Source organism: Sarcophilus harrisii, chromosome 2 (assembly GCF_902635505.1).
Source record: "Sarcophilus harrisii chromosome 2, mSarHar1.11, whole genome shotgun sequence".
In the NCBI taxonomy this organism is placed as follows: Eukaryota; Metazoa; Chordata; class Mammalia; order Dasyuromorphia; family Dasyuridae; genus Sarcophilus; species Sarcophilus harrisii.
In genome coordinates, this window is record NC_045427.1 from 223244829 (window position 1) to 223269052 (window position 24224).

General features: G+C 41.7%; 1 protein-coding gene across 3 annotated transcripts in view; it reads right to left on the reverse strand.

The window, feature by feature from the left end:
* The window catches only part of SULF2 (sulfatase 2), a 135988-nt gene extending 115392 nt beyond the window's left edge, over positions 1-20596 (reverse strand). Inside the window, exon 1 of one of the 3 annotated variants that reach the window (XM_023494530.2) lies at positions 20332-20596. The gene's annotated coding sequence lies outside the window, so the exon portion shown is untranslated. Of the gene's footprint in view, positions 1-19628; positions 19707-20331 lie in introns of those variants that run through there. The other 2 variants (XM_031951578.1, XM_031951579.1) reach the window with 2 other exon arrangements.
* Positions 20597-24224: the final 3628 nt, after the last annotated feature.

Below are 24224 nucleotides of genomic sequence, written 5' to 3' on the forward strand. Positions count from 1 at the left end.
TTATAATAATGAGACCATAGCTCTCTACTCTACCTTTCTCCTCCTCCCCCCAAAAAGTATTAACAGATTCAGTGAGGAAGAATAATTTCCAGCTGGGAAGGATTAGATGGGGTGGAGTGTGGATTTAAAAAACAACAACATTCTAGTAATTTCAATCTAATTGGCTTCCTTTGTAATCTTATGCATTTTGTTTTATAAATTTATTATAAGTAATTATTAAATATAAATTTAAAAATAATCTGAGAAGGGGTCCCTAAGCTTCAGCAGCCTGTGAGATTTAGAACTAAAAGACACCTTAAAGTCATTAAACCCAATGCTTACACTGTATATAAGGAAACTAAGGCAGACAGAGATTAAATGATTTGCTCAGTGAATTTACCAAGATGAATGATAATAGCATCCAAATGCTTTTTGGCTGATTATGTTTATGGATGATCAGAAAATACCATGATTAGAAAAAAATTTTAGAGATTATCCAAGCCCTTGCTACTAAACGTCTGAAGCAGAATTTGAATCCAGGTTTTTCTGAATGGGAAGAGCTGGGTCCCTGTTCACAAAACCAGATAGGGCAGGGACCTGAAGGAGGATATAATATTAAAAGGGGAGGTGGAGAGGAGAGGGCATTTTAAGGGAGAAACAAGACCTAAGACAGGAGGTGGACTGAGCAGTTGGTGGGGTAAAGATATGTGGGGCATTAACTCAAGATTACAAGGGGGTAGCCCTGGTTAGTCTCTGGGGCAAAGGGGCTATAAATAAGAAAGGAGCAGAAGCAGAGAAGTCATACTGGGGGAAGCAGGGGAAACCCAAATGCTCCCTTCATCTGGAGAGCACTGCAGGTTTACAAAGCACTTCCAACACCTATGATCTCATGAGACATAGGTGGGAGGTAGGGAGGGGGAGGGCAATCATCCCATTTTACAGATTGGGAAGTAGACTTCAATAGATGAAGTCACAGGTGGGGAAAAGGTCAGGTTGGCAAGATTACAGGGGCCAGGCACAGGTTACTGGGTTGTTCTGCCCACAGGAGGCCCTGCCAGTCAGATCTTGGCAAAGGAGAGAGGGCGTCCCTTCTGCAACAATAGACAAGCTTGCTCCCATGTGGATGGCCACAGATGGCCACGGCCACATGTGGGGAGCTTTGTGCAAGGATCCTCTGCTTTTAAAGGCACTTTTAAGAAAAAGCCAGTTGGTGCTCAGTGACCAGGCCGCCTTGCTTACCTCTGACCCAGAGTTCCCTCTCCCCTACTGGGGCCATCTCAGTGAAGCTGAGAAGTGGCTACCAGATGTTCCTAACATTTTTTATGCTATGGCCTCCTTTGTCACTATGGTAAAGCACCCAAAACCCTTCTCAGAAGTAAAAAAAAAAGTTCATCGTTAAAGGCAATACTAAATTTCATTAGGTTAGTGAAAATAAAGATACATTTTTCTTCCCATTTAAGTTCACAGACATCCTGAAGACCCTAGCTTGAGAATTCCTGCTCTAGACATCCCTTTCCCTCTCCCCCATATAATAGATAAAGAAACTGAGGTCCAGAGAGATAAAAATAACTAGTTTAAGGTCGTACATGTAGTAAGCAGTAGGGTTTGAATACAAACTTAGGTTTTCTAAAGCTGCTAGCTTCAGAAAAATCTGGGAACAAGGACTCCTGGGTTTTAAGCCCAGGAATGTGGCCACAGACTTACCACCCACTCAGGGGCAAATGTTCCATTTCTCTATTAGAAATTCAGATAAAATGACAAAGAACACTGGATTTGTCAGCGGATGGCTGGACTTTCAGGCTGGTTCTAACGTTAACTGTTTCTGTGATGTTCGTCAAGTCCCTTAAATCTGGGCTTGTTTGTAAAAATGAGAAGACTGGACTAGAAGATCTAAGGAATCTTTAGCACTAAAGTCCATGATTCTGAGCAGATTCTCCCTAATATCCTATGTCTCCATGCTGGACAACAAAATGAAGCACAATGAAAAACAGACTCAAATAGTGTGGAACAGCAGGGTCTGGAGTGAATATCTAGGTGCCTGTGTGAACCTGAACAAGTTATCTTCCCTTTTGGGAAGTGTGTTTCCTTCACTCTGAGGGATTTGTGTAGATGCTCTGGAAGGTCCTTTCCAGCTCCAACTCCTATCATCATGTTGGGCAAAACTGGCTGCCAGATTTTGAAAGCATTGCACCTCCCTCAGGATGTCCAGGAGGTCTTCTGTGGGAGGGGGGGTGAATGAATCACACTTCAAACTTCATGGTCCCATCATACCCATTCCATAGTGATGATCTGAGGAGTCACTACCCCCCAAGGCTGGCCGGAGTGCTGAAGAAGGGGAAGGAAATGGCAAAGTTCAGGAGATGAATTAAGCTGGGCTTTGCATCCACTTCTGCAATCAGCTCATCTCTACTCATTTATACAGGAAGACCAACTCTACAAACACAACCCTGACTGGGGAGATTTCTGGGGTCACAGCTTACCTCCATCCCCAAACCATCCATCGGCTGACGCCGGAGCTTTCAACATCCCATCATCTCCCCCTCTATCTAAGGCTCAGATCCTTGCCAAAATCCAAAGTCTCCTGGGATGGGGGAGGCAAGGAGGGTCATATGAGTCACTGACATTACAATACAAATGAAGGCTTTGGAAGTTGTTTTTTAAGGGATGGGGAGGAAGGGAGGTAGCAGAAGGGCAATCTGGGGGTTCCCAAGATGAATCGGCTTCTTTCCTGGCTTTGCACAAAAGAAGGATATCAAAGAATGGCTAAAAAGTTAAGAAATGCCTCACGATGATTAATAATAACAACAACGTGTATATAGTACTTACTTTGTGCCAGGCCCTGTGCTAAGCACCTTTAAGCCATTATCTCATCTGACTCTTATAAGAGAGGAGAGGAGTGAGGCATTGTTATTATTCCCACTTTTTGTTCATATAGACTATTTGTGCTCGACCTGTGTACCCTTTCAGGCTCCTATTGGTTTGATCAGCCACATAATGATGATATTTTGTTCCTCTTCTCCATGTAAGACAACCACTAACATATTATTTCCATTTTTCAGATGAGGAAACTGAGGCAAATCAAAGTTAAGTGACTTGTCCAGGATCACATAGTATCAGAGGCTGAACTTGAACTCAGGTCTTCCTGATCACAGACCTAGTGTTCTATCTGCTGCTTTATAGACATTTCAGTATAGACAATTTCAATATATAAAGGCCAAATTTTAGTTTTTATTTCAATATATAAAGAGGACTGTATAAGAAATTGAACTTCTGTTATAAATTTAACTAGTAATAGTAAAACTGTCCTGCTCATTACATTGTCTTCTAAACTTGGGCAAGTGTTTTGTTATGGGTAAGAGCTGCCCAATCTTGAGTTCCATGGCTAAGAACAGACTCCACCTTTGGCAGGAATTGTCTGGCCTTATCTTTTACTGTGTTTCTGGCAGTGGCTGCTTGAATGCTGGGTCTGGCTCTGTCTTTCATTGGATATGGGGTGCCTGGCTCCCCCTGCACTGGGCACTGCTCTAGCTCTGTCTTCTGCAATGGAGGGGATCCCTTGGCTGCTTGGCTCTAGCTCCAGGTGCTAGGCTGATGTCCTCTCCTTACAGAGGCTGGCTTAGGTCATCCCCTGTTGGCCCTGTCCCCTGCTAGAAAGTGACTGGCTCAAAATCACTTAGAGAATTAGTCAAAGATGGCTGGATTTTCAAAAGATTTTCCCCAGGAGCCTCTGGGTGTTTGGATGGCAAAGACCTTGTAAGTCCAGGAAGTGGCAAGCTCCTTCCCAGATGGCATAAATCTATGGCTATAGGCAGGGCAGGCGCTTAGTGGGCACCAGAAGCCTAATATAGCCCTTGTACTTGGAAAATTGTCATGGCTACTTTGGGAGACACTAACCTACAACGGCTTATTTTAAAAATTCTATACCTGGAAGGGATCCTCTCCACCTAATCTCCTAATGAGTTTATCTGCAGGAGAAAGCACCTGGAGGATTCCAAGTTTTGTAGATGTCTGCAATGTAGTCTGCTCTCTTCACCTTGAAAATTACATTTAACTAGTCCAGTGCATAGGCATAAAGCCAATTGACAGTTCCTGCGTGCTTTGGGGGAGGGAGGTGGGGAGAATGCAATTACAAATAGAAATGTCCACCTCTGCTCATTGTGTCCAGTGTCACACTTCAGCAATCGACCCACTTGTGGACAAAAGCAGCCCCTGCAGTCCTGAAATAATTCACGACTCCCCAGAGCCTCTCTGTGGCCAAAAGCAATAAATTTGGACCTTAGAAAAGTCATTGTTCTGTTCTAATTGTTGAGCTTCACAATGCTACCCTTTGTAGGCAGCTGGGTGGTAGGGAGGGAAGAAACACAAAGGCAGAAGTTAGGAGACCTCGATCTTGATGCCCCATACCTTTGTTAGGTGTGTGATTTGGTCTAAGCTCTCCAGAATACTTTCTCATCTGCAATAATAATAATACTAATAAGAGTAATAGTAACAGAACAAAAGATTTCCAAGGTAGAGAGATCCAGAAGGGCACATAAAAACCCTGAGGGCACAAGATGAGGTACACAGCATCTCTAATGTTCTGTCTGGTGCTGACGATCACAATTATATGGGCATTCTGAAAATAGTGGTGCAATTCAAAGCTATAAAAGCTAAAAACTGACTTTTGGGATATTGTATGTCCAAGGCAATGTGATGCAGTTGTACTGAGAATACATTTAGGGAGTCTGATGAAGAGAGAAAGCATCCTAACACATTGATTCAACTACAAAAAGCAATTTATTTGTCTATCTGTGCAACACTGAACATAGAACACCAAATACAAGGGGTAAAGACAGGATGGAAACTTATGCCAAATCCTATTTGCTGATATGTACTTTGCAGTCCAGAGACACTAGCCTCCTGGACCGGTCCACGAATGAGACACTCCATCCCTCCATTCTGGGCATTTCTTTGGCAGACTCTCATGTGTGGAAGCTCTACTTACTGACCTCCCTAGCTTCTTCTAAATCCCAACTAAAAACCCATCTTTAACAGGAAGCCTTCTCCAACTCTTCTTAATTCTTGGGGCTTCCTTCTGTTAATTGTGTCCTATTTAGCATAAGAAAACTTGCTTTGTATATTGTTAAGATTCCTTGAGAGTGGGGGCAGTTTTTTGCCTTTTTTTGTATCCCCAATATTTAGCAGTACCTGACACATAGTAGGTATTTAATAAATGTTTGTTGATGGGTTGAACCTGATAGCAAAAGATAAGAACAAGATAATAATTATTACTGCCAAAGCACTCTATCCTATATAAATTAATATGGCAAATCACCATTTTACAAATATTGACCTCCTCTCTCCATTTTCCTTGAGAATTCAATACACACATACATACATATATGTATGTGTGAAACTGGAACCTTTTCACCCATGGTATCTTTCATTCACACTGTGACCCAGCCAAACTGGTGCTCTCTCTGTTCCTCATTCATAAAATCTCTTGCCTCTAGGTCTTTGTATTAGCTGCTGCCCCACACCTAGAACAAATATTCTCTCCCCATTCCTGCTTCTCTATTTTATTCTAGGACTAGATTCATGCATTGCCTTCTAGGTGAGACCTTTCCTGATCCCCTTAATTGCTACTACTTTCCACCCAAATCATTGTATAATTATTTTGTACAGTTGTTGTTCAGTCATTTTCAGTATTTTGTGACTTTTCCTCATTTGGAGTTTTCTTGACAGAGATAATGGAGTTGATTGCCATTTCCTTCTGTTTATTTTATATATAAAGAAACTTAGGCAAATAGTGTTAAGTGCCTTGCCCAGGGTCATATAGCTAGTAAGTGTCTGAGGTGGGATTTGAATTCAGGAAGAGTCTTCTTGACTGGAGACTCTATTCCACTAAGCACTAAAGTACCTAAATGCTCCATTTTGGGGCATATACCTACATGCCTATTTGTGTGAGTGTGTGTATATATCTACATGCATATGTTTGTGTGTGTATTTAAAAATACACATAAATATGCTACCTAAATGCCCCATTTTAAAAAATATATTTCTTATTTATATCTATTTCTATGTGTATAAGCGCATCTATATCAGCTAGGTGGCACAGTGGATAGAGTGCTGGGTAATGAATCAAGAAGACTCATCTTCCTGAGCTCAAATCTGATGCCTCAGACACTTAATAGCTGTGTGACCCCAGGCAAGTCACGTAACCCTGTTTGCCTCAGTTTCCTCATCTGTAAAATGAACACAAGAAGAAAATGGCAAACTACTTTAGTATCTCTGCCAAGAAAACCCCAAATGGAGTCATGAAGAATGAGACGTGACTGAGACTTGTGAATAACAATAGTATATATATATATATATATATATATATACACACACACACATATATGTACATATATGTATGTATACACACACAGACACTCCTCTGAGTAGACATTAAGCTTCTCAAGAAGTAGTAAGTAGTTGCTTCCCTTGTGTTCTGGCATCCTCAGTGTCTACTGTGGCATCTGGTACCTAATACTTCCTTGATAAATATTTGTTGATTATTGTTGACAAAAATGTTGCCCCCCCACCACCTAGATATTATTTTAACTCATAAAAGCTTAAAGCACAAACAACATAATAGATGTTGTGATACTAAATACTTATAATCACTAAAGTACATAGTATGGAAAGCTCTGAAAACAGAGATCTAAGAGAATAAATTAAAGCCATAAGGAGATGAAATGAAGTACATATTCCCATTATCTGTCTGTTCCAGGAATATTCCTGAAGAGGTTTACTGTGAGTCTTCAGAGAATGAATTCATGAACCAATACTTTTATACAATTGCAAAAAAGTGGTTACTTTATATACCTGTGCGACAATCTGAGCATTAAAAAAAAATAACAGAACAGCAATTTGTCTCTAGAAGATTTCTATTTGAACACTATTAAATATAAGGGCAATGGAAATACAAAGAAAAACGATCTGACTCCTCTTCTTGTCCAGAGCAATGATTTTCTTGGTATAGGAACAGACAATGTGTAAATTACTTCCTGCCCCCATTCCCCAAAGTGATGCATACTGGCCACGCATCTTTTAACTTTGAGGCTTAATTGCAGGGAGAGATTTAGTGACTTGTCCATGATTACAGTTCTGGTTTGTGACAGGTAAGACTTGAACCCAGCTTCCTGCCTTCAAGGCCAGCCCTCCATTGATTACACTACATTGTGCTTCAGTGTTATTTTACATTACTAGTTTTGCAAGATCTTTATATCCAAGATCTCATTTGAATCACATAACAACTCTGCAAAAGTAGGTATTATCATTTTCATTTTATTGATAAGGAAACTGAGGCTGAAAGAGATTAAGTGATTTGCTAAATCATGTAGATATTTAAGTGTCAAAGGTGGAATCTGAATCCAGGTCTTTCTGATTTCTAGTAAAACACTCTGTCCTTTATGCGATGGTTCTCAAATGCTTTGATCTTTGGATTTTCTTATGCTCTGAAAATTCACTGAGGAATATGAAGATTTATAGAATTTTTTGTTAACATAGGTTATATCTATTGATATTTATTATATTGGAAATTTTTAAATGGGGGCAGCTAGATGATGCAGTAGATAAAACTTTGGCCTAAGGTCAGGAGGACCAGAATTCAAATGTGACCTCAGATACTTAACACTTACTAGCTGTGTGACCCTGGACAAGATTAATATCCTGGGGGGGGGGGGAAAGAAATTTTAATATCTTAGTAGAGTGAAAATAGTTTTGACCTCAACATAGAGTTTTGATCAGATGCCCAGGAGCCTGTGGATTACACTTTGAAAAGCGATACTTCAGGTATTTATAAGTAAAATCTAATTAGCAGCTAGGAGGTACAGTGGATAGAGCACTGGGCCTGAAATCAGGAAGACTCATCTTTATGGTTAGCTGGCTTTGGAGACTTACTAACTGTGTGACTTTGGGCAAGTCACTTAACCCTATCTGCCTCAGTTTCCTCATATGTGAAATGAACTGGAGAAATGGCAAACCATTCCAGTAGTGTTACTGTGAAAATCCCAAATGGGGTCACAACGAATTAGATACAATGGAAAAATAACCAAACTGAATAACTTCAGGGAATGAAGTGGTAGGATTTAATGATTTCACAAAAGGTCCCTTTTCAGTTCTGACATTCTGTTCCATGGGCAGAGTCAAAGGACTTGAGTTCTATCCCCAATTCCATGACTTCCTTGCTGTATGTGAGCTCTTAGGTCATTTGAGTTTCAGTTTCCCCATCTATAATATGAGGGGAATAAATGGTGCTTAGATCCCTTCTTTCAGCCCTACCATTCTACAATCTTCTACGTGAGTGATGGATATTTCATTCCTTCCTGGAAGGTATCTAGTGCAGGTGTGTGTTTATCCACGTGGAATGAATGTTTACACTTAGAGAAATTACCATCACCCTCCACAAGGCGTATGAAAAAAAAATTATGATGACCAGCTTCCTTTCTACTTTGGTAATTACTTTCGACTAGGGCTCCCCCTCCCCCCATTCAGAGATGCATAAATGATTTCTACGTGCTACATCCCTGTTATTAGTAGGTGAAGAACTTCTTATTAGCACTCCTCGGAGACGGCTTGAAGCTCACAATTATTTGGGAACCACGTACTGGTAGCTGGGTGAGAGCATTTGAAGCAATTTTACCAAATAACCATCTAAATTTAGAAATGTGAGTCAAGAGAATTAGAATGACAGGTCCATTCCTAACCCGGTGTTTGCTGTGAAATCTAATTAGCAGCTTGAAATAGACTGTAAAGTGGTAGAAGAAGCTCCTGTTGCCTGATAGGTCAGAAGTAGTCCTGGAGCTGTGACCAATTTTCCATAGAGTGTCACGATGAGAACCTCTCCACTATTAGGAATTCACTGCATCACCAGATAAGCTAATGGCTTCATTGGAAGGAGAAGGAGAAGGGAGAGTTAAGATCATGAAGGGAGGGAGAATGGAGCATGATCTGGTTCGTGTAAATACACGAACTTGGGGACATCCATTCTACTGGATGGACATCTGCTCATGAACACACTTGATAATCTGAACTAGTGACAGATAGCAAGTCATGCCCATCTTTTGGATGATGATACTGAGACCAAAAAGGACCAGAGCAGGTGATCTGGCTCAATACTAGGAGATATACTACTTAGGCACACTAATGGGGGCTCTCTCTTAGGGATCCCTGACCCTGAAAAGCATGGGCTACAAAGCTTAAGGAATATTGGAGGGCTTATTTGTGGAGATGCAGAGCCACCTGCAATGACAAGAAAAGATCAGATTCTAACAGCTGCAGATCCTAGTTTTAATAAGCTCCTCTACTGGGGGAAGCAGACACCCTACTTGGTCTGTTTTGCTTTAGCATTAGAGAGTAAGAAAAATCCCTTTGATGGCAAGGTATAGTAGAAAGAGCACAGGATTTGGAGGATGAGTCAATCCTGGAGAAGTAAAGGAGAGAAGGAAACAAGCGTTTATTAAGCACCTATATATGCCAGGCACTTTACAATTATTATCTCATTCAATGCTCACAACAATCCTGGGAAGTAGGTATTGAGGAAACTGAGGCTCAGCACAAGTCCTTGCACAAGGCTATACAGCTAGTATCTGAGATCAAATTTGAACTCAGGTTTTTCAGATTCTAGATCCAGTGTTCTATGTCCCCTAAAGCCCCTAGCTGCTACTTATTACCTCAATCAATCACTCAATCAAGAAACATTTATTAAACACCTACTATGTGCCAAGCACTTTGCTAAGGGTTGAGTATACAAAAAGAGGTAAAAGACAGTCCTAGACCTCAGAGAGTTTACACTCTATGTGTGTGTGTGTGTGTGTGTGTGTGTGTGTGTGTGATGTTGGGCATATCATTTGGAATCTCTGGACCTCAAGATCCTGCTCTATAAAACAAGGGAGTCCCTTCCCTTTTGCATCACGAATTCCCTCTCTGAATGTTTTAGAATATATAAAATAAAATAAAATACACAGGATTACAAAGGAAACCAATTATATTAAATATATAAATATATCATACATACATATGTATACATATATAATCATATATAATCTACACATATTCATATAACTGTTATTGTATTATGCTTATTTTAATTGTGTCTGACTCTTCCAAGACCACATTTGGGGTTTTCTTGGCAAAGATAATGGAGCACTTTTTGCCATATTTTTCTCCAGCTCATTTTACAGATGAGGAAACTGAGGCAAATAGAATTAAGTGACTTACTCAGAAGATTTGAACTCATGAAGATGAAACCAGACTATAACTCCAGGGCCACCTATTCTATTTGTAAAGCTTGAAGCACAGTTCTTAGCACATAGTAAGTACTTAATAACTGCATACTCCCTTTCCTTTTTTCTCCATCACTTGCTAGCTATGTGATTGATCTTAGTTAAATCACTGAAATCTACACTAGGTGGGTTTTTTTCTTCCCTAAAATATTTCCCTCATAAAGTTATTTTAAAGACCAAATATCATAGAATTCAGAGGTAGGAAGGAGTTTACAGTTTAAAATTTAGTATTCACTTAGTTTAACTTTCTGATTTAGCAGAGGAGGAGAATGGAGTCTAGGGAATTTTCATAGATAATAGGCTCAGAATTTGCCTCCTAATTCTGAATCATCTAGTGCATTTTCTACTCTGCTGGAATACCTTTTGTATACTATAAAATGCTGTGTAAAATGTAAAGAGCTTTGTAAATGCAAGCTAGGATTCTTACGTACAATAGGAAATTTAGATCATCTACCACTTTTCTTGGAATTCACAGTGGGAAGAACTTTACTTACTCCCTTTCCTGAAGATCTCCTTTGAAAGTCTATTATTTCTCTCAGGGATCAGAAGATCACAGGATTTGGAGCTGGAAGAGCCCTTAAATGTTCATTTTCCTCATTCTACAGTTGAGAAACCTGAGGTACGAAGAACTCAAGGGACTGGATCAAAGGTACACTAAAGGTACTAAGAATCAGAATTCGAAAACAGGTCCACTGACTCCAAGTTGCATAGGAGCTGCTCAAAGATTGACTAATGCACTGTATGTCCTTAACCAAGTGCTCTTCTGTGTTGGTTTTTTCTCACCTGAAGAATAAGAGTATCATGCTCCTCCCCTTGCCTGCCTGACAGACAGACTTACTGAGGAGATAAAATGAGTTAATAAGCATAAAAACATCTTGAAATTTTATATCCAACAGACAGATACAAGCTATTACTCACCCTTACACTCTCCTTGAGCACAATGTTGTTCAATCCTGTCTGACTCTTCATGATCCCCTTTGGGGTTTTTCTTAACAAAGATTCTCAAGTGGTTTACCATTTCCTTCTCCAGCTCATTTTACAGATGAGGAAACTGAGGCAAAGAGAGTTAAATGATTTGTACAGAATCACACAGCTAGGAAGAGTCTGAATCTAATAAGCATTTGAGAGCAAATGCTCACTGTGATGATCCCAAGATGCAGGAGATGATTCATCAAGAAGAGACACATTCACTTGCATCCACTGAATCTGATTCAATTATCAAGGTAGATATTTTAAGGAAATTTTCAATACCAAGGCTTGGGAAGGAAGAAGAAAAAGAGAAGACTGTAGTTAATTAAAAGTTCAATTAAATAGAATACCCAGACACTAAATGAGTGGGACAGAATGGGAGTTACACCTGTAATTTCTTCAGGGAGGAAGGGAAAGAAACAAGGAGAAAAAAGGGGAAAGAAGGAGGGAAAAGAAAGAAGGAAAGAGTAAAAAAAAAAGGGAAGGAATAAATATTTTTGTTGTTATTCAATTGTTTTACTTGTGTCTGACTCTTTATAACCCTATTGGAGGTTTTCTTGGCAAAGGTTCCAGGGTGGTTTGCCATTTCCTTCTCCTATTTATTTTTACATATGAGGAAACTGAAGCAAACAGGATTAAATGACTTGCCCAGAGTCACATAGTTAATAAGTATCTGAGGTAGAATTTGAACTTAGTTCTCTCTGACTCCAAGCTCAGAACTCTATCCACTTCAAAGTCTAGCTATTCCTTAAGTATTTGTTAAGTATGTTCCAGGCACTAAGCTAAGCACTTTGCCAACCTGTCTCATTTGATCCTTACAACCATCCTGGGAGGTAGGTGCTATTATTCCCCCCATTTTATAGATGGGGAAACTGAGACTAAAGATTAAGTGATTTGCTCATGATTACACAACTAGTAATTGTCTGAGGCCATATTAGAACTCAGGATTTCCTGAGTGCTCCAGGCCCAGTGCTCTATCCACTATATCCCCCCACTGATCCCAAATGGAAAGACCATCTTAACAAGACCAGCTATCTTATCTGAAACTTTAGCTCTGGGAGGCTGGGTGACTGAGCCAGTGCTCCAGACAGTACTGTTAGAAGCAGGCTTTGAACCCAGCATTCCTAATGCCCAGGACATCCCTCTGGCCACTGCGCCATACTGCCTCTTCAGAAGCAGTGATAGGAATAATTTTTGTTCCCAGAGCAAGGGATAGAAAGTAGATAAAAAAACATGACAGTAGCAAGGAAGAGAAGTACACTGCTGGGCTGGATGTTTGAAGAGTATCTGAGGCATAGTCTGGGATGGACTAGATAACCATGGGCTATGTGTCTACTCTAATAATGAGAACAGTTAGCATTTATATAGTGTATGTGATACACCAGGCACTGTGCAAAGCACATTACAAATGTTGATCCTCACAAAAATTCTGGGCTGTAGATGTAATTATAGAGGAAACTGAGGTAGAGAGCATTCAAGCATGGGGCTCACCTGAGATCACAAAGCTGGGAATATAGGAGATGGGATTTGAACTCATTACTTCAGGCTCAGCGTTTATCTACTCTGCCACCTAGTTGCTTCTACCCAGAACTGTTGGTCACTAGACTACCAGCCCATGAGGCAGGGATAGTGTCTTATTTAAGCTTTGCATCTCATTGGTTGCCTGGCATAATACTTTACCTATATTAGGCATTTAACAGATATTTTAAAAATGAATGCAGAGAATGATTTATACCTTGAAATTCAGCAACGGTCCCTTCAGTAGTATTCACTCTTTCTTCAAATGACCATGTGTTTACTTATTCCTGCACATTATATGTCTCAAGTTAGAACAAGAGGTAGACAGGGTGCTAGATAGACATGGGGCTGTTGAATTGAATTAATGTGGGCAAAAGAAATGGCTACCTCCTGGAGTTGTTGCGAGCACCTGTCTTCGGCCTTCAGCTGACAAATTCTCCTTAAGTCTCTTCATTTTCTCTTTTGGACCTAATGAATCAAACCTTCTGTGGGCCCTGCTCCACCCTTCCCTCCACCCCCAAGATTTTTAGTCAGCAAGCAGGATTCTTGGCAGGCCCCTTCCTGAAACATCTGGCCTCCCACCTGGTCAAACACATCTTGAGGGGCGGGTACCACTCACATTCCCGGGAGGATGGACCAGGCCAACCAACTCAAGCATAGGAGTGATCCTTGTAATGAGTCTGGGAACAGGGTCAACTTGATAGCCCTCAGCTAAAACCCGGAGCTCTACAAATAGAAGCCGAGTGAAACCAAGAAAGGGAAACCAAGGACCAGGTCAGGCAATAAGGCCTAGTGGTCTATACCTATACTGCAAACTGGGGTGGGAGTGGTGGTTGGTTCTAGTTGCAGACAAAGTCAAGATGTTAGCACCAGCCCAGCCCAGAGGTAGGTCCTGAAACCTTGCCCTTTAAGCCCTGTAGCTGGCACAGATCAGGCATTTAATAAATGATTATTGAATTGAACAGATGGCAAGCTCATGGTGGGCAAGGGCTATGTCTTTTACTTCTCCCTGTTTCTCCCTAAGATGATAAAGCTCAGTGCTTTGCATCTGGTGGGTCTTAATCAATTGACATTTATTAGATCATTGAGTGCTAGCACAGGGACAGTAGGAGTCTTGGTAGGATATCTACACATAAATAGAAAAGATTGGGTTCCTAACCTTAAGGTTAGCCAGCTTCATGGCACCATCCACACACACAGTAATCAGGATTTTTGGAGTCTAGTTGGGCAAAGGGAAAAAAATCTAGCTATATTTATATCTCTCTCTACAACACATACATATACACACACACACACACACACACACACACAATCTCTGGTTGAACTTTCATGTATAGATGTATACACATGTAGACACATAGGTTTAGATACATACACATGTGTATATATACATGCATATATATATATATACACACACAAGAAATATTCAAAACCAAATTAAGACAATATAGAATTAAGTACTACATGGAATATGCACATAATCCACACACACAGCACAGACGATAGCATAATGAAGTTCAGAGAACATTACAGACACTTCTTATATATTACCAATGACATTTCTCTATCACCATATGGCTTACAAAGCACCTCTCTTCAGAACCACCACCTGAGGAATCATGGATGAGGCAATGAGAGAGATACTCTGTCCAAGATCACCCAGGTAAGTAAGGGATGCAGCTGGGTCTCAGAAACAGGTCTTCTGACTCCAAGTTCTTTCCAATACATGGTACAACCTCCTGCTTAAGGACATATCTATCTAGCAGTTGTCTTTCATCATTAGACCCACTGAGATACTTCACTAAATTCAAGTACAAAATGGAAAAAAATGTAACTTTTTATAGTTGCACCATTCTTTCTGCTAAAGGGTAATAATAACCCAAGGTGGATTTGCCATTTGCACCTATACCTAGTAGGTATGCAGTAGACATGCCTGCTGGTGCTGATGATAAGGGGAATGGATGTGATTTGGCCAAAATCACTACCTCAACTCTACCTGTTAAGAGCTGAGTCCAAAGCTCCACATACTACTCAGGCAGGCTAGGTGTGCCATTACAATTTTGGCAATGGTGCAATGCATGGCATGAGCCCTGGTTCCCTAGCAACAGACCCAATTAGGCAATCATGCCATTTATCAGGGTGCCAATTAATTATAATGATCTTAATGATCTTGCAATTAGATAGTGCCTTTCATTCAAAGAGATCCGGGGGACAATTTCTGTAGACTTTGCTCATAGCTACTACAGCAAAGGAGTTCTTCTAGGTAAGGGCCTGTGTCACCCATGGGGGCTTCTTTCAGATGGTACATGCTACAGCTCTGGGAGAGCAACTAGAATCATACCCCAGATTTGGGCACTTTCAGGACTAAGCCAGCTCCATGGCACCATCCACACACACTGTAATCAGGATCTTTGAAGCACAAGAGTCAACTGCTTGAGGTCCTGGCTCCTATGGAGATCTTAACCCTCCTACAGTTAGCTAGCGGTGCTTACAACAGGCATGGGTTTTTCCTTCCTTTTTTTTAAACCCCATCACATTCACTATTCATATCCTGGCTGGAAGAGTGTATGCAGACACTGAAAGGGCAGAGGCATGGGTGTAGTGCCATCTTGTTTAATGAAAAGAAAACAGAAGAATAAAATCTGCCCTTTCTCTTACCTACAGACAATGAGCTAAACACACCATTAAGGCTGCTTGCACTATATGGTGACTTTTCCTATATAGACAAGGAAGAATGTCCAAGTTACATGAAATGTCCAGTATTAATGTAAGAGGCCGGCTAATGTTCCACATTCTCAATGTAAACACAAAAGAATCTTGCCCTGTGGCCACGCCACCCTCACCGGGGAAAACAGCTGGATTCACTCAGTCTGACAAATGCTTGTGAAATGTCTACTATATGCAAGTCACTGAGCTAGGCGCCGAGGATACAAAGAGAAAAGTCAAAGAATCTCTGACTTCAAAAAGCTACAAGTCTACAAGTGTGTGTGTTGGGGGACAGGGCAGGGAGGGATATGCAACATAATTATTATTTACATGATGTTTCATTTATAAACTTGATACAGTTACAAGACTTCTAAAGTGCTTAAATGTGCATATAAATAGGTGTAAATACATATCTATGTACACACACATACACACACACACACACACACACATATATATACACACATACACAAAAGCAACTAGAACTGCTGGAGCACTGGGCTTGGAATCTGAAAGACTCATTTTCCCAAGTTCAGATCTGACTGCAGATACTAGCTGTGTGATCCCGGGAAAGTCATTTAACTTTACATCAGTTTCCTCATCAGTAAAATGAGCTGGAGAAGGAAATGGCAACCCACCCCAGTATCTTTACCAAGAAAACTCTGCTTGAGATCAGTCAGACTGAAAAAAGACTTAACAACAACTATACATACACACACACACATATATCATCTGATAATATGACATATACACAAATGAATAAATTAGGGTAAGTTGAGGGAGGCATCAATGAATAAGCATCTTAATTCCAGAAATTGAATATACAAAAGAAAAATTCTCTTATGGAACTTATGGTTTACTAGAGTAATAACAATAGAAGAATAAAGGGAATCCATCTATAGGTAAAGTGCCGATTCTCAAACTGATCCTTGAATGAAGGCAATGATTCCAAGAGTCAGAGGTAAGGAAAGAAAGCACTTTTCAGGGACAGGGAATAGCTAAGGAGAAGGCATGGAGATAGTAGATAGAATGCCCACTTGGAGAGTGATTTTATTTGCATAGATCTAGAGTTGTGAAATTAATATGAAGTATCACTGAAACTCAAAGGACATTTCAAACTAGATACAGGTGGGATGGGGAGGTGAATCATGATGGAGCTAGAAGTAAACTCTGGCATCTACTCAAGAGGTTGCCAAAATCAGGCTCACCTTCTATGAGCTAAGAATGATTTTTACATTTTAAAGTAAGGTTTTTTATTTTAAAATTTACCCCTCCCCCCTCCCCACCATTCATAGCTGGCAAGTAATGCAAAGGCTGGAGGGTCTCTGTGAGCTGTATTTTGCAGAATCTTGTTTTAATCCAGTTTCTTAACCAATTTTTTTTTAATAGCATGAGTCCCTTTGAAGTCTGGTGAAACCAATGGCTCTCTAGTCAGAACAATATTTTTCTATACATTAAATGGAATGAAGAGGATAATATAAAGCCCAATTACATTGAAATGCAATTATCAAAACTTAAAAAAAAAGTCCTGGATCCCAAATAAGATTCCTTGTGTCTTATTCAATCTCTCTATTGCCTAGATAGGAGACCAAAGAGAGAAAATGAGAGGTCACTTGGTTAATAAACGCAACAGAAGAGAATTAGAATCAAGGTGCCTTGACTCCCAATTCAGTGTCCTTTCCATTGCAGCTACAGCTTTGTTGTTTCAGGTTATACAGCACTTGTGTGTACTTTTATACTGGATATTAGCCTATCAAAGAGAATCGGCTATCTCTACTCCTATTCATTGAAAGAGAAATAGACAAACTCATCATAGGAATTAGAACTGGAAGGCACCAAGCCCCTCATTTTATGGCTGAGGTAAGTGGTTAGGGTTCAAATGACTAACCTCAGACCACATAGCTGGTAAAAAGCAGAACTGGGATTCAAATACAGATTCTTTCACTCCAAATGCAGTTCTCTTCCACAAGGATAAGCTGCTACAATACTCATATAATGTTAAAAAAAAATAAAATAAAAACCCAAATCCAAATCATCAGGTTTTTTTTTAAAGCCTAGACCAACAAACAAACAAACAAACAAACAAAAAAAACCCAACCCCCCAAACTCTCCTTAAGTTCAAATAGTAAAAAGTACCCCAGATACCCACAATCACAACCCCAAATCCATGTTGACCCTTCCTGCCTGAGCTAACTTCAATAGAATATATTTATGCACACAAACTACCCAGGGAAGGAAGATACTTTATGTGTAAATGTCTAACATTTCATTAGCCAAGCCCAGCACCATCATCCTTCCAGCTGCTTATTAGAACATTAAATTACACACTGGGACAGGTTATTTTGAATTATTTTTCTCTCTTCCACGAAACAGGGTAAGTGAATGGAGGAAAACTGCCCTTCATTTATGTTCTTCCCCCCTCCCCACTTTATTTAATGAATGGTTTTAATTTAATTAAACCTCTCCCGTGATTCCATAATAGTATAGTTGCAGGAAGAAATTTACTTTTCTATGAAGATAAGAATAAATATTAACTTCTCGAGGTAGAGGTTCATGGGGTGGGGCTCTCAAAAGAAAGCCTGTTTTTTTTTTTTTTTTTTTTTTTTTTTTTTTTTTTAACCTGCTACTAGGCTTCATAGAAAGCTTTTTGGCTCCTACTATCAGGAGTTCTCGGCAAACATGAATAGAATCTTTCTGTAACTCCCGTTTCTCAAATCTCTGGTCTTAAAGAAGGAGAGCGGAGAATGATTGTGTGGGAGGGCTGGAGGAGGAAGAAGGGCAGATGGGGTGGAGAGAGGTTGTACCAATATGCACAGATGTGCAAATACCCAGATTCACACATAAGCTGAATTTAATTACTTAATTAATTAAATATTTACTCTTAACTGAAAAGTGATTAAAACACAGAGAGAAAGAGGGAACCAAGCAGGAAAAGGGTTGAGAAATGAACTGGGGAGGGGGTGGGGAGTGGCAGCCACAGGAGTATCAAAATCGGGATCGGTTGCTCTGTATTTAAATCCAGACAGGGCTAATACGGGAAGAACATGAGCTCTTTCACAGAAAAGGGAACCATGGCTTTAAATTTCGCTTTCTCCCCGCAAGGAATCTTCTGCTTTTAAGGAACTGAGAATAGGTGTTTGAGAAGAATGCCTAAATCTCCACCCGTAAGGCTTTCTAAAACACTAGGGGAGGCGAGGGAGGGAAGGAGGGTGTCTCCCGGAGGTCCTACAAGACCGAACCTAGGGAACGAACTACATATTTTAAAAAACCCATATTCTCCATTGGGGATTTCCTCATTCCCCAGTGACCTCGTGTTCTCGTTCCCGTGGGTAGTCTTCGGGATCCTTGGATGTTCTCTTTAGTTTCCCAAGGAGTTTAAACCCCAGAAAAAAAAACTAACTGACAAAGCCGGTTCACAGAGAGGGGAGGCAGCCAGAGTCCATTCAGAATCTATTCCCTGCCTAAGCTCCGGGGCTAGATGAGTTCAGGGGCTCAGTTGGAACCCTCTCGGCTCCGAGGCTACTCCGTCCCTTGAGGCTATCTATGTCCAGTCCTCTGTCCCCACTAAACAAGATACCCCAAAACAGAAGAAAGAGGGGAATCCATCACCGACCACCCCCATCCCCTTCAGTGGTTTGAATTTTTCAAACTAAGCCCCTTATATTACTTGGTAGTTTCTCTGTCAGGAGCCCTGTGCCCAGCGCCCGGGCAGTGCTAGACACTTCCCTGGCTTAGGACACTGGGGGACTGATCTGAGAGGGTATGGGTAGCCTTCCCCACGATCTGCTCCTCCCTGGGACTAGGATTTTCCCCCTCTCCTTCCACGTTCTCCTTTCACCTAATCCTCCCCCCCCCCCCCCCGCCCCCCCCCCCCCCCCCCCCCCCCCCCCCCCCCCCCCCCCCCCCCCCCCCCCCGTTCATATACACCTGTTCGCCATGCCACGCATCTCCTTACACCCCCCCCCACCCGCCCCGCACTGACCCCACTTCCCCAGGTATCTTCCCCCTTCCTTAGTCTAGAGACTAGGAGAGTATAAAGCACATTCGGTGGCGGGGGTCTCTGCTCCCCCATTCTCTCCCATTCTGTAACCAGAGCGGGTTTCCCTCCCGAGCCGGGGCTGGGCTCCCGGAGCGCGCCCCACTCACCAGGGCGCAGGAAACGCTGCTGCCGTTGGCACCGCCTCAGCCTCAGCCCGAGTGGGGCGCAGCCGCCTCTGCGTGTGCCGCAGCCCGTTCCGGCTGCGGGGCGCCCGCAGCTCCAAGGCGCTGCATGCCGAGGAGAACCGCCCGGCTCAGCGCAGCGCCGGCTCCGGCTCCTTCCCCTGCCCGAGGCTCCTCGCGGCCCCAGCTACCTCCACTACCGCCGCCCCGCCGCCGCCGCTGCTGCTGCTGCAGCCACTCCTCCTCCGTGGCAAGGAGAGAGAGAGGGAGAGTGTGTGTAATATGTACGTGTGTGTGTGTGTGTGTGTGTGTGTGTGTGTGCTCCCCGCCTCCCAACCTTGCGCGCTCTGCTCGCTCGGGCGAGTCTTGCTGCTGTAACCCGGCGGCTTTAAATACCCCGATCCCGAGGTAGCTCCGGGTACCGGCACAGCCCCAGCCGCCGCCGATCCGCGCAGCCCGCCAGCCGCCAGCCCTGCGCGGGGAGCCGAGGAGGGGGGAGGAAGGGGGACCGAGGGAGGAGGAGGAGAAAGAGGTGGAGAGAGGGGAGGAGAGACGGGAGGCGACGATTAACCCCTGGCAGGGGGCCTCCGGCTCCCATTTCAAAACAAAAACCTGGAGGAAACAGCAACCTGAGTTCCCCCTTCCCCCACTTTACCAACCCTCTTCTTCCCCCAAATAAGTTTTTTACCTCCGGGATCCCCAGCTCCCTTGACGCGATCCGGGCTGGCAGCGGGACCCAAGGACCCGCTGCCGGACCAGCTCCGGGGCTCTGAGCACTTGTTCAAAGTCCAGCAGCCGCAGCAGTCTCTAAGAGATGGGAGACGCGTAATCAGAGACCGCGTTCAGAGCGCAGCATTTCGGGGGGAGGGGGATGGTGGGCTGCCTGTGTTCCCCCCCTTCTCGGGTCACCGCTCCATACACAGACCCAGACCCAGACTCCTTCTCTGTGGCGGGCGCGTGCGCGCATACACACACACACACACACACACACACACACACACTCAGTCCTCTCACACAGACTGCTCTGAGTTGAAACAGATGTGTATTTCACCCAAATGGTAGGAACTGAGTTTGAGACACCAGGAGAGCAAAAAGGGGGGGGGGGGGGAGGGGAGGAGAGAAAGTGAAGCCGGAGAGAGCTTGGAGAGCAAATGGGGTGGGGGAGGGAAGGAGGGAGGGAGCGAGCAAGCGAGGCTGAAGAAAGTGACGCTGGAGAGGTGAGAGAGGGAAGCTGGAGACAGATTACAGGGACAGGAGACAGGACAAGCTAGAAAGAGAACAGATGTTGGGAATGGGGTTAATGGCTGTCCTGGGCGAACAATTTACAACAAATCAAATGTGATACTACAAGAAACCTATTGATAAAATTCACTGTAGCGTGAAAAATTCTGTGTAGAAAAAAAAGACATTTTTAAAAAAATGATAATTTCCAGGAAGAAAAGTATTAAGGAGCAATTTCTGGAAGCCCCAAGAAGATTCCCAAATACAGTCATTATCCAAGTAGTTTCACTCTTCCCTCCCCCATGACAAGTTTATAAGTGTTTTCTTTTATCTGCTTTCAAATTGTCCTTCACCATCTGCAAACATTCCTGCCTTACTGCAGAAACTCTTTCATTGCTTGGTACTTGTCTCTAACAACATATCATTTACTATTAGAGATACCATCCGGAGTTGCTTTTCAGGGAGATCACAAGGTTACCAATCCATGCTTGGAGAAATTAACTCTGGCCTAAGAAGAAATCTTTGCTCTGAAATGGCATCCAGTGGGATGGAAGGAGGAAAAATACAAAACTGCCTTTCAATGGAGGAGACACACACTGTGATTTGTGCCATTGACATGGGTCTCTCATATTCCACAGTAATAGTGGCCATAAAGTCTGACAGCATGGGCCAGAAACTGTGTTGGTCTATGGGAAGAGCTCCCCTGGACTGGGGAGTGAAGAGATTTGGTTTCCAGTCTGGTACAGGACCTACTTCTCATCAGTCCTTTCTGGGCTTCAGTTTCCTATTCAATAATACAAAGGAGTTAAACTAGATGATCTCCAAAGCCCTTTCTAACTTTGCCCATGTAGGCTGACCATTGTTGCTGCTTCAGGAGCAACAGATAAAAAGATGCAGACTTAGTTTTAGAAGAGAGGTAGTCAGACAAAAAGTTCTTAAAGTTGGATAGGGTGGTGGATAAAGGTGGATAGGGTGGTCTGCTCCTTCCTATACTTATACTTCCTATACTTATTAATTTCTTAAAGGCAGGCACTGTCAGTTTTAATACAATATTTAAATTGTATCCCCAGGACAGTGCTTTCTGAACAGAGTAGGCATTTAATTACTATAACAACATACTATTATTGGATAGTTAAGTAGTATAATGAGTTTTGAGTCTAGAAGATCTGAATTCAAATTTGACCTCAGATACTTAATAGTTGTGTGACCATGGGTAAGTCCTTTAACCATCATCAGCCTCAGTTTCCTCATCTAAAATCCCTCCCAGCCCTAATCTATGATTCTATAAATGAACATGTATTTTAAGATTAATCAAGTGGTTTTTTCTTTTTTTAAATACATGTACAATTTTTCTATACATATTTCCACAATTAGGCTGCACAAGAAAAATCAGATCAAAGGGGAAAAAAATGAAAAAGAAAACAAAATGCAACAAACAACGACAAAAAAAGTGAAAATGCTATGTTGTGATCCACACTCAGTCCCCATAGTCCTCTCTCTGAGTACAGATGGCTCTCTCCATCACAAGACCATTGGAATTGGTCTGAATCACCTGGCTGTTGAAAAGTGTTTTTCTTAATAGCAAACACAACCTCAGCTATAAAAATGAGTTCAACTAGATTATTTCTATGGTTACCTCAGTTTCTACTGCTACTACTAATTTTTTTTTATAATACTTTATGTTTTATGGAACAGTTTCTTCACAACAGCTCTCTGAGGTAGGTAATGCAAATATAAATTATCTTTATTTTACGGAAAAGGAGACCGAGCCATAGAGAGGTTAAATAAGGAAGGAACATGGTAGGTATTCCCAAATGTGGTTCAAGGATCTCCAGCAAGTCATGAAATCATTATTTTCATAATCAAGCTAGACATTTTACTTTCTAATAAGGTAACTATAGATAGACATTACCTACATGAACAAAAGTTCTTTGGGATCCTCAATGATTTTAAAGAGTGTAAAGAGGTCCTGAGACCAAAAAGTTTGAGAACTACTGGTATAGTGGAAATATCACTGGCACCAGGGTTCATGGATCATGTCCAGATTTTGCTCCTTGTTAGGAGTGTAGTATTAAGTGAGGCACTTTACTCCTTGCCTTCTTTTTCCTCATCTGCAAAGGAAAGGGGGTTGGGATGGATAATCTCTAAGGTGTCCTCCAGCTTTAACATTCCATGTCTTGCCTGACAGCTGCTAAATATCCAAGCTAAGGTTTAAACTCTGGGTACCTGACTCTAGGTCACTACAGAATGATGGGTCCCTAAGGACTCTGTGGACTTGTAAGTTAGATAGTTCAAGATAATCCTTGTTTTACAAATGGGCCCAGTTTTACAATCTGGTCATCCAACCCTGAGTCCAGTAATCCTTTTATCATTGTCATGTAGGGCATTGCCCAAATGTATTTGGGACTTGTTTATATTTTTACAACGCTATTGTTATGTATATAATTTATATAGGAGATGAAGAAATTGTCCAGATTCTTGGGCTTGTCTCCCACAATGCTTGGGCTTCATTCCAGTTTAAGAGAAAGTTACTTATTCATGACTTGGTTCTCCTTACCTCACATCCCCACATCCCTTTACATTATTCAAAATCAGGTTTCTGGGTTATTTCTTTTTCCATTTAACGTTACTGATTTCATTAGGCTCTTCTTGAAAAAGAATGTTAGATTCCCTTACCCATCCCACGTCATTTCAAAATAATAATAATAAAAATAATGGAATGACGGCTATTCTGTTTCATCTCCTAAGAACATTTCTTGAGTCTTTAGAATCACTAATATTTTCATAACTGCTCCAAATTTGTTGTGTTCCATGTTACATTGGTAACATTGGGAAAATCCCAAATATCATAGGATATAGAAAATTATAAGGGCTTTATAGGTTGTTTGGTCCAACCCTCCTTTCACAAAGGTGGAAAGTGAGGATCAGAGACAGTTAAGTAATTTTTCCTGAGGTTACCCAGATGGTAAGGATTTAAACCCCAAATCTGTTTTTTTTTCTTTTATATCACATTGCCTCTTAATCTCTTAAATTCTGGGTGCTTGACTCTAGGTCACTACAGAATGATGGGTCCCTAAGGACTCTGTGGACTTGTAAGTTAGATAGTTCAAGATGATCCTTGTTTTACAAATGGGCCCAGTTTTACAATCTGATTATCCAACCCTGAGTCCACTAATGCTTTTATCATTGTCATGTAGGACACTGCCCAAATTTTCAGTTTTTCCCCTGAGATAATTTCATTTCAACAGGAAGGGCAGCTTCAGTCTGAACAATTCTCTCATTTTACAGATGAAGAAACTGAGACCCAGAGAAGTTTGATGCTTTGCTTAAGGCAAAGTTAAAATTCAAAATCAGGTTCCA